Consider the following 14352-nt stretch of genomic DNA (forward strand, 5'->3'; position numbering starts at 1 on the left):
AAAAAGGGTACACAGGTTCAGGCCAGCACTACTGTCCACTGCCTGCCGCTCTGCTCCCCACCACCTCATCCCAGACCACCAGGGCCCAGAAAGGTCACTGTGTAACCCTCACTACCTGCCAAGCATCCGGCTTCAGATCAGCAACCATCATTCTTGTCTGTTTCTCAGAAGTGACAGGCCTGGTGTGAGTTGGGGGCTGAGCCAGAGAGCAGGGTTTCCTTCCAGAATCCACTTCCTTATGGCATCTGGAATCCTCTCCAGGTGGATTCTGCGGTTGGAAGAGGCTGGACCCCTGACGGGTGGCCCCTCACTCAGGCCATGTTACTGCTCAGTGCACAGCGAAGTCTTGCACAGTCTCCTTCAGAGTCCAGCAGGCATCTGCCTGTGTCCGTTTCTCCAGTGCCGCTCCTGCAGCTGCTTGGTCTGCGGCTCCTGCCGCGCGCAGGCCTGCAGCTGGTGCTGGGCCTTGTCCGGGAGGTCAAGTGCAGCCTCAGCTCGCTGCTTCCAGAGCAGGGCGCCGTGCAGCTGGCAACTTGTACTGGATGTAGGCTCTGGCAGATGGCGGTGTATAGGCCAAGAGGGTGAGTTCCAGAGGGAACAGCGGCTGCTCTGGCCCCTGCTCGGCTGCAGCCCGCTTCATCTTCCTGGCACCCAGGGGCTCCAGGAGGTCTGAGAAGGCGCTGCTAAGGCCAGGCTCCAGGCTACCTGAGGGGGACACAGGCAAAGCGGAGGTGCTGGGGCCTCTTGCATAGGTAGGCAGGTAACGACAGGAGATAGAGGTGGGGAAGATGGAGCTATGAGCCTTTGGCCCTCAGAGCAGCACTTCCTGCCTCACTGGAGCCAGCTGACTTCAGCGGGGCCAGGTGGGTAACCAAGCCCCTTGGTCCTGCTTGTTTGGCACAACCTAGAGAAAGAAAATTACTGCGGGACTTCCCTCTGTCAGCCTGTAATATCCACTGATTCCCATCAGTGCAAGGAGTTCTCCTCTAAGTGATCGGAGCAGAAGTAGATGTACTCGGATTCTGGGTCCCACAGGTGCTGGACCCTGGAGTCCAGCCCCTGGGAGTTGGCCAGCTGCAAGCCTTGCCTTGGGTTGTCCTTCTGGGCAAACCTGTGGGAGAAGAAGTGGTGGCTGTGCGTCTGGCGTGTCTCCCACGTGCAGCCTGAGTGGAGCAGTGACGGGGCGTGGTTTAGCTGAAGCTCCCCGAGGAAGTCTCACGGGGGTGTGTCCTGTATTTACTTTGTAGAGAGTTAGCTGTTCAGCTCAGAGAAGGCACTGGCAACCCACTCCAGTACTCTTGCCTGGAGAATCCCATGGCCGGAGGAGCCTGGTAGGCTGCAGTCCATGGAGTCGCTAAGAGTCGAACATGACTGAGCAACTTCACTTTCACTTTTCACTTTCATGCACTGGAGAAGGAAATGGCAACCCACTCCAGTATTCTAGCCTGGAGAATCCCAGGGACCGGGGAGCCTGGTGGGCTGCCGTCTATGGGGTCGCACAGAATCGTATACGACTGAAGCGACTTAGCAGCAGCAGCAGCAGCAGCAGCTGTTCAGCTCATCTTAATTATAATATTTTTTCAGATTATTCTTTTGCATTTTCTAAAAAGATTTCTGTATTGTATTTGTACATTTTATATATCTCATGGCTTATTGTATCAGAATTTCCTAAGCTATTACACATAGAAACAACAAAAGCAAGATTTCTGGTTTAGTTTCTGGTTTTAGTTCCTGATTTTTAATATAAAGTTTATGGTCAAAAGCAAGAGAATACTGTAAATGTTTTAAATCATATAGGATGCACCACTTTCTTTTTCTTTGAAAGTTTAAATATTTGTCTTAATTTTTTTAAATGTCCTCTCAGCATCTAAAGAGGAAGCATTGTTTTCCTTAGCTGCCTTATGGATGTGAAGTTTTATGTTATCATACAGAATGAAATTGCCAGATGTTCATCCATCACCACTTTCCTAGAATGAATACCACTTGGTTTGGTGGACTGTTTACTATATTTTCTTTTACCTTTTTCCTTTGTTGGTGAGTGTGTTCTTTTATTTTAATGCAGCAAAATTATTAGTATTACTTGTGCCAGAACCTATAGGTACTTACAGAGTCAAATCATAGGAAAAAGTGGAATACTAGAGGGAAAATAAATGATGCTGACTTTTCAAAAAACCTCTACCACAACAGAAAAACCAAAACCATCCTTAGGGGTGAAAAATAATAGAGGATGCCTTTGGGCTAAAATCACTATCTTTGGCCATAACTATTCTTGTAAAAAGCAGTTATTTTAATGGTATCATCTTGAAACATAAAGCAACATCATATTGGTTATTTTATATAATAAAGGTAATATATACACAAAATCAGATGAAACAGAACCAATACCTTAGACAGAAGGAAGCCTATATTCCAACTGTAAATGCTAAGATGGTTAATATGATTAATCGTTTAACATTTTCTCTAACTCCAAGAAGAGGAGGAAATGGTGTACCACGTTGCTTTCAGAACATATAATAGTATCTGGTACATAGTTGAGGCTCAGTAAAGGTTCACTAATCTAATTCCTTAAAAAATGAAGTTTAATTGATCTATTATTGTGTTAGTTTCAGGTATACAGTATAATGGTCCAGTATTTTTGCAGATTACTTTCCATTATAGGTTATTATAAGATAATAGGTATATTATATTAGCATATAATATAATGCTATATTCTAAATTCTTGTTGCTTATCTATTTTATATATAGTAATTTATATCTATTAATCCCATACCCTTGATTTGTCCCTGCCCTCTTCCCTCTCCACTTTGGTAACCACAGGTTTATTTTCTATGTCTGAGAGTTTGTTTCTGTCTTGTGTGTGTGTTCAGTCTCTCAGTTATGTGCTACTCTTTGCAACCCTTTGGACTGTACCCTCCGGGCTCCTCTGTCCATGGGATTTTTCAGGTAAGAATACTGGAGTGGGTTGCTACTTCCTCCTCCAGGGGATCTTCTCGACCTGGGGATCTTCTCGACCTAGAGATCAAACATGTGGCCCCTGCATCTCCTTCATTGCAGGTGAATTTATTGCTGTCAGGGAAGCCCTCTGTCTTATATATATGCTCATTTGTATTTTTTTATATTCCACATATAAGCGATATTATATAGTATTTGTAGGGTTTCCCTGGTGGCTCAGATGGTAAAGAATCTGCCTGAAATGTGGGAGACCTGGGTAAAGAATCCGTCTGCAGGATATATAAGAGACACGGGTTCAGTCCCTAAGATCCCCTGGAGAAGGGCATGGCAACCTATTCCAGTATTCTTGCCTGGAGAATCCCCATGGACAGAGAAGCCTGCCAGGCTTCTGGGGTCACAAAAGAGTTGGACAGGACTGGGCAACTAAACACACATATTATTTGTATTTCTCTGTGTGACTTGTTTCACTTAGCATAATATTCTCATTGGTTTTAATTGAATAGGAAAGAAGATTTTGTTGGCACTAATTTTCAAAATTTAATTGAAAAAATGTATGGATCTTAATTTAAAATTTAATTTAAAAAAATAAGAAATAAGAAAAAAGTCTCCCATTTCCCTTGCTCATTATTCTTCAACAAAGTGCTAAGTTACTTTCTTGTATATCCTTCCAAAGATTTTATACATATATTTGAGTAAATGTAGGTATGTATGTATAGAAATGTATGATACACATATATTCATACACATATACACTCCTCCACTCCTTATTTTACACAAAAAGGGTAGCATAATGACATACACATCTGCCTCTTGCTCTTTCACCTCATAATGAATCTTGGAAATCTTTTCAAACTAACATAAAGAGTTTCCCCATTCAGTTTTATGATAGGATAGTATTCCAATGTAAGGTTGTACCATTTGTTTTTGTTGTTCAGTTGCTAAGTCATGTCCGACTCTTTGAGACCCCGTGGACTGTAGCCTGCCAGGCTCTTCTGTCCATGGAACTTCCCAGGCAAGAATACTGGAGTAGGTTGCCATTTCTTTCTCTAAGGGATCTTCCCGTCCCAGGGATCGAACCCACATCTTTGTCTCCTGCATTGGCAGGCAGATTCTCTATCACTGAGCCATCAGGGAAGCCTGAGGTTGTACCATAGTGTATTTGTCTCCTATTGATGACCATTTAGGCAGTTGCCAGTCTTTGGAATTACGAAAAATGTTGCATTGACTAACCTCATATGCAAGATACTTCACACTTACAGGAGCAATTGTATAGGACAAATCCCTATAAGTGGAAGTAGATTTGTGTCTTTTCATTACACTTCTGTTTCATTTTTTCCCCTGGTTGCTATATCATTACCATTACTATTACTTCTGCTGCTGTTGCTGCTGCTGCTACTACTACACAGGAGATATAGAATCAGTTTGTATAGTTCTGAAAGAAAATTTCTGATGCTGTTTTTATTAAAATATTTTGACTAAGGGATAACACATATCTATGATACTGAGTTTCCTATGTAACAACATAGCATGCCTCTCACCTGAAACTATCACAACATTGTTAATTGGCCATACCCCAATACAAAATAAAAAGTTAAAGAAAAAAGAACAAAGCATGCCTCTCTACTTTTCAAGTCCATTTTTGTGTTCCTCAATAATATTTTAAAGATTTCTTAATCTAGGGCATGCACATTTCTTAATGCAGATTATTTATATATGTGGATACTTTATCTATTTGTTGGCACTCTAAATTGGTTCCTCTTGACCAGTATTTCCACTGATTATTATTATATAAAATCTACCAATTCCTGAACACAAATTTGATACCCTACCAATACACTGAATTCTTTTAACTGTTAACAGTGTTTTAGTTGATTCTCTTGGATTTCCAGATATGTTATTGTGTTATTTGTACAATATGGTAATCTTACTTCCTCCTTTTTAAACTTTGTTGCTAATTTTACCTTTTTATTAATTGCTTTGTTTATAATCTCTAGAAAAATATAAAATAATTACATTACACTAGAATGTCTTGTATAGATCGTAATCTTACTTCCTCCTTTTTAAACTTTGTTGCTAATTTTACCTTTTTATTAATTGCTTTATCTATGATCTCTAGAAAAATGTAAAATAATTACATTACACTAGAATCTTTTGCCTGGAAACTCCCATGGACGGAGGAGCCTGGTAGGCTGCAGTCCATGGGGTCCTGAACAGTCGGATACCACTGAACAACTTCACTTTCACTTTTCACTTTCATGCATTGAAGAAGGAACTGGCAACCCACTCCAGTGTTCTTGCCTGGAGAATCCCAGGGACGGGGGGGCCTGGTGGGCTGCCCTCCATGGGGTCGCACAGAGTCGGACATGACTGAAGCGACTTAGCAGCAGCAGCAGCAGAATTTCTTGTATAGTTCCTGACTTTAACAAAAATGCTCCTAGAATTTCTCTAGTAAGCATTTTACTGGATATTTTTTGGGGGTGGGGTAAGATAGGTACATTTTATAATGTTAAGAAATTATTAATCTATTCTTATTTTATTATATTTATCTTTTAATCAGAATGGATGGTGAATATCATTAAGTACCTTTTTAGAATTTATAGATATATTAAATTATTTTCACCCTTAGATCTGTTAATATGACAGATGATAGAAACAAATATCTTAATGTCAGTTATATTCACATTCCTGGAATATATCCCATTGGATTCTGGGAAATTAATTTTTTAATGTGCTACTGGGTTTGATTTATTAATGTTTTATTAAAAATTTCACATCAATATTTGAGGGATTGGTCTTTATCTTTGTGAAGTTTCATAACAACTTTATGACAATTTTGAGAAAAGATTTTGCTTATTTATAACCTTACTTGTTTTTACTTTCATGTATTATGGCTCAAGAGAAATGAGTTAAAGTTTCCTACAGCTAATGTATCTTATCTGTTTTTTTTTTTGCTGGTGTCTCCTAAAGTTTTTGTTTTATGAATATTGTTGCTACATAATTAGATATGTAGATATTCTTAATCTTTATAACTTGTGAATCAAATCCTTTGTAGTAAAATTGCCTTTCTTATCTCATTTAATGTTTTTGGAATACATGTTTCCTTGGCTGATATAAATATCATGCTTTCTGTTTCTTTTGATTTGCATTTGCTTAGCATCATTTGCTTATTTTATTTTTATTAAAAATTTTTTTACAGACTTTCACATTGATTTATATCAACTGAACAGCTGTTAACTTGGTGTAAAACAATTTAGTAGTCATTATTCAGTGCTTCTTAATAGCTGAATATATGCCTGGCATATAGGTTATACAAAAATAAGAAGGTAGTACTTGATCATCATATGATTCCAAATCATTCTATCATAAACAACAATTTAAACATGGGGGGGATACACGTAGAGTTCAGATATACTATTTTGAGAAGAGAGGGCCTTGCTTTAGCAAATATGTGGACAAACTGCTTCTCAGAATTTTCAGCAACGAGGATTAATTTTGACTAGGTGTTGATTTTCTATCGGAAAGTGCCATTTTATGTGATTTACTTGGTAATTCGTCATGGTACAAAAAGATAATAATAACCTCATTAGATTTGAACATGTGGTGTGGTTTTGCTATAAACATCAAAAGGATTTTCTTTTATTTGAATTACTAACATATATTTTACTTAACCAAGTAAATTACTGTTTATCAACTTTTTAGTTTCGTATTTTCTAAATCATTTTATTAAATATATGTTTCTCATTTGCTAGATTTTGCCATGTGATCCCATCTAAAAATCTTTTTCTTATAACAGTCAAGTTTGACCATTTAGATGAAATGATAGGATAGATATATTTGGTTTTAATATCTCATATATTATTTTATACTATGATTTTGTTTTTTCTTAACTTTTGGAGTTCAGTTATTTTGCCAGAAAGTGGCACATCTTGGACTAGCTACAAACAAGTCCAGAAGGCACAAAATAAGCTGTGTGAACAGGTGGCCCAGACCCCTATGTCACCTACTACTACAGAGATGACCTTACCCTCAGGACACACCAACAGTCCTATGGGAGGTTCACTTATGATGGGCCAGAAGAGTAGGAAAATATCCGAACTTGGATTACTGATGGGTTGGCTCAGTATGTGGATACAAGTCAAAATTTGACTGCTGTTAAGAGTATAGACATACTTAGAGGTGGCCCTTGAAAGAAAACAGTAAGAGAAAATTCTCCCAGTGGACACAGTTTCAGGCTGTGTACTTGGTCATTAACTTTATATGGGAAAAGGAACGTATAGGTAAGAGCTAAGAATCATAAGTGGTAGGAAGTGTCTTGGCTGAATGGCCAAGACCTGGAGGAAGGAAGATTGGGAGATCAGAGATAAGGAACACTGAGTTAGAGACATGTAGTTTGATACATAGGATTTGGCACAAAGTATAGATATCTTTTTTATCCCATGTGAATGCCCATGAGAGCATTAACCACCAAAGAGGCACTAAAAACAAGCATATAGAATGGCTTAACCAGACGACATCAGTTTTATCATAGCCACTACAGCGTGCTCCAGTGGCTGCATGAATGGAGTAGCCTTGCTGTGAGGGCTATAAGCTTAGCACCACGCAAGAGATTAAGATCCTCCTCCCCAAGGTTGGTCTTGTTATTATAGTCATTGCCTAAGTGTGCAGTCTGCTAGCAACATAGGTCAATGCTGAGCTCCCCAAATGGCACTGTCCCTCGAGGAGGCCAATCAGTGATTTGGTGGCAATTTATTTTTTTTACCTCAGATCTTTCCACTCTGAAAAATACATCAATCTGGGGTAGGATGCGGTGGGAGGGAAGAGGGAGGTTCAAGGGGGATCAGACATACATATACCTCATGTTGATATATGGTAGAAGCCAACACAATAAAGCAATTATCCTCCAACTAAAAATAAATGTAAAAAGATGTCAATTTGTATCATGTAGAATTTACATGTAATCAGGGTTTGAGTTCGTCTTTCCTGCCCACAGATCTTAAGCTTCAATCACTGTTTAGGGGATCACAGAGTGTGTGATCTGCTGACACAGGAGCCCATGAACATTACGTCTGACCAAAGAACCACTTTACAGCAAGGAGCTCCGGGCAGTAGGCACATGATCATGGAATTCATCCTGGTGGCTCAGAGGTTAAAGCATCTGCCTGGAATGCTGGAGACCCAGTTTTGATCCTTGGGTCGGGAAGATCCCCTGGAGAAGGAAATGGCAACCCACTCCAGTACTCTTGCCTGGAGAATCCCATGAAGGGAGGAGCCTGGTAGGCTACAGTCCATGGGGTCGCAAAGAGTTGGACACGACTGAGCGACTTCACTTTTGCCTATCACAACCTCTCCTCCTCTACTCTGAAACTGCCGGATTGATAGATCTATAGAACAAGCTTTTGAAGGAGCAACTCAGCCAAATACTCTATAAGGATGGGCCACAATTCCCCAACAAGTTATATATATATATATATATATATATATATATATATATATACATACTAAAATGATGACTGTGTGGCATGGTGATAAATTCACTATAGGCAGAAGACACAGGGATTCCCAGGTGGCAGTAGTGGTAAAGAACCCATCTGCCAATGTAGGAGACATCAGTGGTGTGGATTCAGTCCCCGGGTTCAGAAGATCCCTGGAGGAGAACATGGCAACCCACTCAAGTGTTCTTGCCTGGAGAATCCCATGGACAGAGGAGCCTCACCAGCCCCAGCCCCTGGGTCACACAGAGTCGGACGTGACTGGAGTGACATAGCATGCACACACACCTGCAGAATACACAAGCCTGGGAACACAATCACTCCAGGCTTCCATGACAAGAGACCAGCAGAAAACAAAGGGAGTCACCATCCTGGCAAAGGTAACTGACTACAGCATTAGGAGGAAGCTGGGTGGCTGCTGCATGATAGGGGCATCTATAAGCACTGCCTTGACCAATTTTGATGTAAATGGACAATGGAGCAGTCACAACCTGAAAAGGGCATGACCACCAGGGTCTGAGATCCCTCAGGAAGAAGCATCTGAGCCACCCAACTAAGAAGTAGCTTAAATCAGCAGAGGTGCTAGCTGAAGGTGAGGAAAATCTAGAATAGGTGATAGAGGAGGAAGACCATATTAATTTTCCTGTTGCTGCTGTAATAAATTATCACATACTTAGAAGCTCAAGAATTTGTATTGACAAATTAATTTTCTTACAGTTCTGGAGGTAAAAAAGATGCAAATGAGTCTTACTGGGCTAAAGCAGTGACAGTTCCTCCTTGGAGGTGCTGAGGAGAAAAATCCCTTTTTCTTTCTTCTACAGGTTATCTGAATTCCTTGACTCATAGCCTTCATGAGCCTCTGTCTTCAAAGTACATCACTCCAGACTCTGCTTGCCTGATTCTATCTCCTTCTTCTGCCCCTTTCTTGCTTCCCTATATGTATTACAGCCTAGAATGTATTACATCCTAGAATGTATCTTCCCTAAAATGTATTACATCTGAAAAATCCCTTTTGCCATATAAGATAAAATTCACAGGTTCTGGGGTTTAGAATGTGGACATCTTTGTGCTCTGCTGTGCTCTGTCTGCCTCTTTGTTGCCCCTTGGACTGTAGCCTGCCAGGCTCCTCTGTCCAGTGAAATTCTCCAGGCAAGAATACTGGAGTGGGTTGCCATTTCCTCCTCTAGGAGATCTTCCTGACTCAGGGATCGAACCCAAGTCTTCTGCATTGGCAGGTGGATTCTTTACCATGAGCACCATCTGGAAAGCCCAGAAGAACCATTATGCAGCCAGCACTGAGATGATGAGTACCAACTGCATCCTTGATACAAACTGGAGTGGTAGAGATCAGTCAGCATCTCCGAAAAGCTGTGTCCACATGGGATGAAACTATTACATAAAGCAAATGAATTCAAATGGTGCCGGGATAGACTGTATTGAAGATTATGCTACATTGTCCAAATCTCCTGCTAGGACAAAGACACTCATTTTCTCAGCTGCTGGCTCATAGCCAAGTCTGTCTGCCAAAACTGTCCTTGGACAAAGGAAATGGGCTCACCCAAGATTTTGTTTCTCCCTTGGAACAGTCATTTTAAATCAGGTCCCTGGGACTCAGTTACAACAGAATTTATATAGATGACATTGAGAAACACAGCAAACCATGCCTAAACAATCATGTAACAATAAATAGCAAAGAGAATTTCACTTGTATGAAACAAGCCTCAGTAAAAGTTAAAGGTGCAATTTACTGAAAGTATATGGCATATGTATGTGTCTGGGTTCATGAACACAAAGATCTAATCATTTCCATGCTAAGAGAGTGCTGGATTATTAAGGAATTCTGAAAAAGATGCCTTGGAATGAGGCTGGGATGTGCAGAATAGTGTCAGTGAGATTGTTGAGCCGAAGGCATATATTCTAACATTTCTAACAAAGTTAAGCAGCCATTATAAGGATAAATTGCTTCACAGTGGTTGTAAATTCAGCTGATATGTTAATATATTATGCATAGGTGAACCAGCTAGGAAACTTATTACTGTGAACATCTTAAAGCTAATAATTTCTTATTCCATACCCCTTAACTAAAAAGGTAAAGAGATTTTTCAGCTGGAAACTTTATATATTCAAATTCATATGTATGACATGAAGAAAAATGTATTCCCTAAAAAGGAAATTTCCTCCAATAAAAGGGAAAACCTGAATTAGTGGTTAACTGCCTCCTTCAGCAGATACTAAAAAAGACAAAAAAAGTTTTTTAAGAAAAACCCTTTTTTAATTCTTTTAATGATGTAGTTGAATAGTTTAAATATTTTGGTGATGAATTGCTTTTGAAATTAGGTTTTCCTGATTCACATTCCAGGAAAAACCCTTTTCCTATGAAATATATATGTGTACATATGTATGTGTTTATGTTTGAGTTCAACATTCAGTGAGTACCCATGCATATTAAAATGAATATTTTTCAAGGACCAAATCTATTTAATAACAAACTCATCAAGCTGAGTTTAGAGATTCATTCTCCCAGTGACCTGGTCATTGTCAATTTTAAAGTAATTTATCCTAAAGTGGTAGGTATGTCAAATGGAGGAGAAAGACAATGAAAAAGCCACACAGTGCGCTGCTCCAGGTCTGTTTATCAGAATGGATCACTCCCATTCGGCAGACACTACACCCCCACATCAGCATCTGTTAACCTTCTAGTCACCCTTCTCTGTGCTGTAAGCAGTCTTCAAGGAATGGCCCACTGGCAAAAGGGAAGGTGGAATATTGGAAATAAAATGGTCAGTGATGGGAAGAGTGGATTTGGCGTGGAAGTAGAGGTTTGAGTGAGAAGAGGAAGGAATCTTATGGCAGAAGATGGGCCCTCATTTGGAGAAGTATAAATAGTGGTTAAGAGCATGGGCTCTTGGGTCAGACTGCCCAGTTCAAAGCTATGTTCTGCTTTTATCAGCTCTGCATGTGTGCCTGCTCAGTCTTGGACAGTCACCTATCTCTGTGTAACTCAGTTGCCTAATCCTTAAAATTAGAATATTATCAATATTTACCTCCTATGACTGTTGTGGGGATTAAATGAGCTAACATACAAGAAAAGGATTTACAATAATACCTGGCACATACTAAGATTAGGTAAAGGTTAGCTATTACTATTTTTATTACTTCTCTTAAGGATACTAGAACTTTGGGTTTATATATATAACAGACAGTTTTGGATTTATAACTTACACAGAGTTATAAATGTTTCCTTCTATGGTTGCAATATTTATACATTTTTGTACAACCACAAATAATAGCACAAAAAAAGACCACATAGTTTCTCCCCTCTCGTAGTCACATTCCACATTGGCATCCATACTAATAATCCTTTATATTTGCATCACTCTTTCCACTTTAAAAAAACCACACCTATACACAACCTTATTTATCATTCCAAGAATCTCCAAAGTCAATACACTAACAATAACAACAACAAAACCAAATGCTGTCCCAGATACGATAATACCACTGGGGCTGCCAGCAGAAGCAAACATAAAAGTACTTTGAGGGATGAAACACTCAACCCTCAAGCCACTGAGTATTCACACAAGAAAAATCTTTATTTACACACAAGTGAAAAACCCAAAATAATAAAACACTCAAGGAAATAAGCCATTATAAGCATATCAACAGATGAAATTTAGAGCAAAAATTAAAAAATTTCAGGTAATAAAATTATTGATCTCAAGTTATGCAATTATATGTTCAGAATGATTCAATGTATAAAGAAAAATTATTTTTATGGGAGAAGACCAAGTCACTTTAAAAAGGACTTGAAAGACACCAAAAAGAACCAAACGAAACTTAGAATGGAAACCAAATGAAATTTGGATGTAAGCTAAATTCCAACTCAAAAAGATTGAATGGATTGGAATTTAGAACCAAGGAAACAAACCAAACAAACAATGTATATTCTGTAGAAATGGAAAATACAAAAGATCAAGAGACATAGAATTACAAAACATTTTTTTCCCTGTGATGAGAAACTTTAAGATCCACTCTCTTAGCAACTTTCAAATATGCAATATAATACTATTAACTATCATCATAAGGGAAAAAATTTGTAACTTTCATGGTGATGGATGTAGACCTTTTGTGGTGACCATTTTGAAATATATACAAATATCAAATCATTATGTTCTACACCTGAAAATAACATAATGTTAATGGCAACCCACTCCAGCATTCTTGCCTGGAAATCCCATGGAGAGAGGAGCCTGGCGGACTACAGTCCATGGGATCACAAGAGTCAAATACAACTTAGCGACTAAACCACTACCACCACCACATGTCAACTATATCACAATTAAAAAGAAAGAGAGAGATGGAGGATAGAATAGTGTATAAAGGACATGTGGGCAATGTTTGTTGTCTGCTTTATTTGCCATTATATTCCCAACATCTAAAATATTGCTGGAAGATAATAGGTACTCAAAATATATTTGTGGGATGCATAAATAGGTAATTAAATGGGATTTCCAGAAGGAGAGATTAAATGGAAAAGATAATATTTGATATAATATTTAAGAACTTTCAAAATTTGATAAAAGACATAAAACTCAAAGTCACAAAATGATTAAGTAGAAATATACAAATACAACCACATTTAGACACATAATAGTAAAAACCTATGACACAAGGAAAATATTAAAATAGAAAAAAGTAGGCTATGCATAAAGGAATGACAATCAAATTGACAGCATATTTCCCAACAGCAATAGTAGAGATCACCAAGGAATAAAAGGCTGCCCATCTAGAAATGTATATCCAGAAAATTATTCAAAATTAAAGGCAAAATGAAGACAAAAAGTCTAGAAAACAGAAAAGCATTGAGAACAGACCTTCACTGAGGGGACTTCAAAATGTATACTTCAGAAAGTAGGAATTTAGATTCAGAAGTCAAAAAGAAGAAAATAATTTTTTAAAAAGGAATGGTGAGAAAAGAAACAAGGAAACATTCAGTTCAGTTCAGTTCAGTCGTTCAGTCGCTCAGTCGTGTCCGACTCTTTGCGACCCCATGAATCGCAGCACGCCAGGCCTCCCTGTCCATCACCAACTCCCGGAGTTCACTCAGACTCACGTCCATCGAGTCAGTGATGCCATCCAGCCATCTCATCCTCTGTTGTCCCCTTCTCCTCCTGCCCCCAATCCCTCCCAGCATCAGTCTTTTCCAATGAGTCAACTCTTTTCATTATGTGGCCAAAGTACTGGAGTTTCAGCTTTAGCATCATCCCTTCCAAAGAACATTCAATTCAGTTCAGTTCAGTCGGTCAGTCGTGTCCGACTCTCTGTGACCCCATGACTTGCAGCACGCCAGGCCTCCCTGTCCATCACCAGCTCCCAGACTCACGTTCATCGAGTCCGTGATGCCACCAAAGAACATTAGGTACTCAAAATAAGCTTTGGCTGAATTTAAAAAAATCAGTAATTTTAAAGAATATTTTTGAGGGCATTAAACAAGGTAGCATAAAAGTGCTGCTTAAGAATATGTAAGATGGACATGAAAATGTTCCAAGTTCCTTGTGATAATAGGAAAATAGAGCTATTGCATAACTTTAGACAAATTCATTGTAATTTATCAAATGTAAAAATAGTGTCAATTATAAGACCTACCATTATGAAGAAAGAGAAAAACTTGCCATTTGGTTTTGAATTATATCATGCCTTAAAGAAAATCTTATGCATGACATGAATTCATGTCTGCAATTTCTTTCAGACTAGCACTTTCACACTTTTGGGCTTCCCCCATGGCTCAGTGGGTAAAGAAGCCGCCTGCAATGCAGGAGACACAGGAGACTCTGGCTCAGGAAGATGCCCTGGAGGAGGAAATGACAACCCATTCCAGTATTCTTGCCTGGGAAATTCCATGGACAGGGGA

The 14352-nt window shown here is 39.1% G+C and overlaps 1 protein-coding gene and 1 pseudogene across 2 annotated transcripts in view; both read right to left on the reverse strand.

Annotated features, from left to right (window-relative positions):
- The window catches only part of VEPH1 (ventricular zone expressed PH domain containing 1), a 271345-nt gene that overhangs the window by 233937 nt on the left and 23056 nt on the right, over window positions 1-14352 (reverse strand). The gene's annotated exons all lie outside the window — the stretch shown is intronic.
- On the reverse strand, window positions 263-6509 carry LOC120859090 (annotated as a pseudogene).

The sequence above is a fragment of the Oryx dammah genome, unplaced genomic scaffold (assembly GCF_014754425.2).
Source record: "Oryx dammah isolate SB20612 unplaced genomic scaffold, SCBI_Odam_1.1 HiC_scaffold_2, whole genome shotgun sequence".
NCBI classification, from domain to species: Eukaryota; Metazoa; Chordata; class Mammalia; order Artiodactyla; family Bovidae; genus Oryx; species Oryx dammah.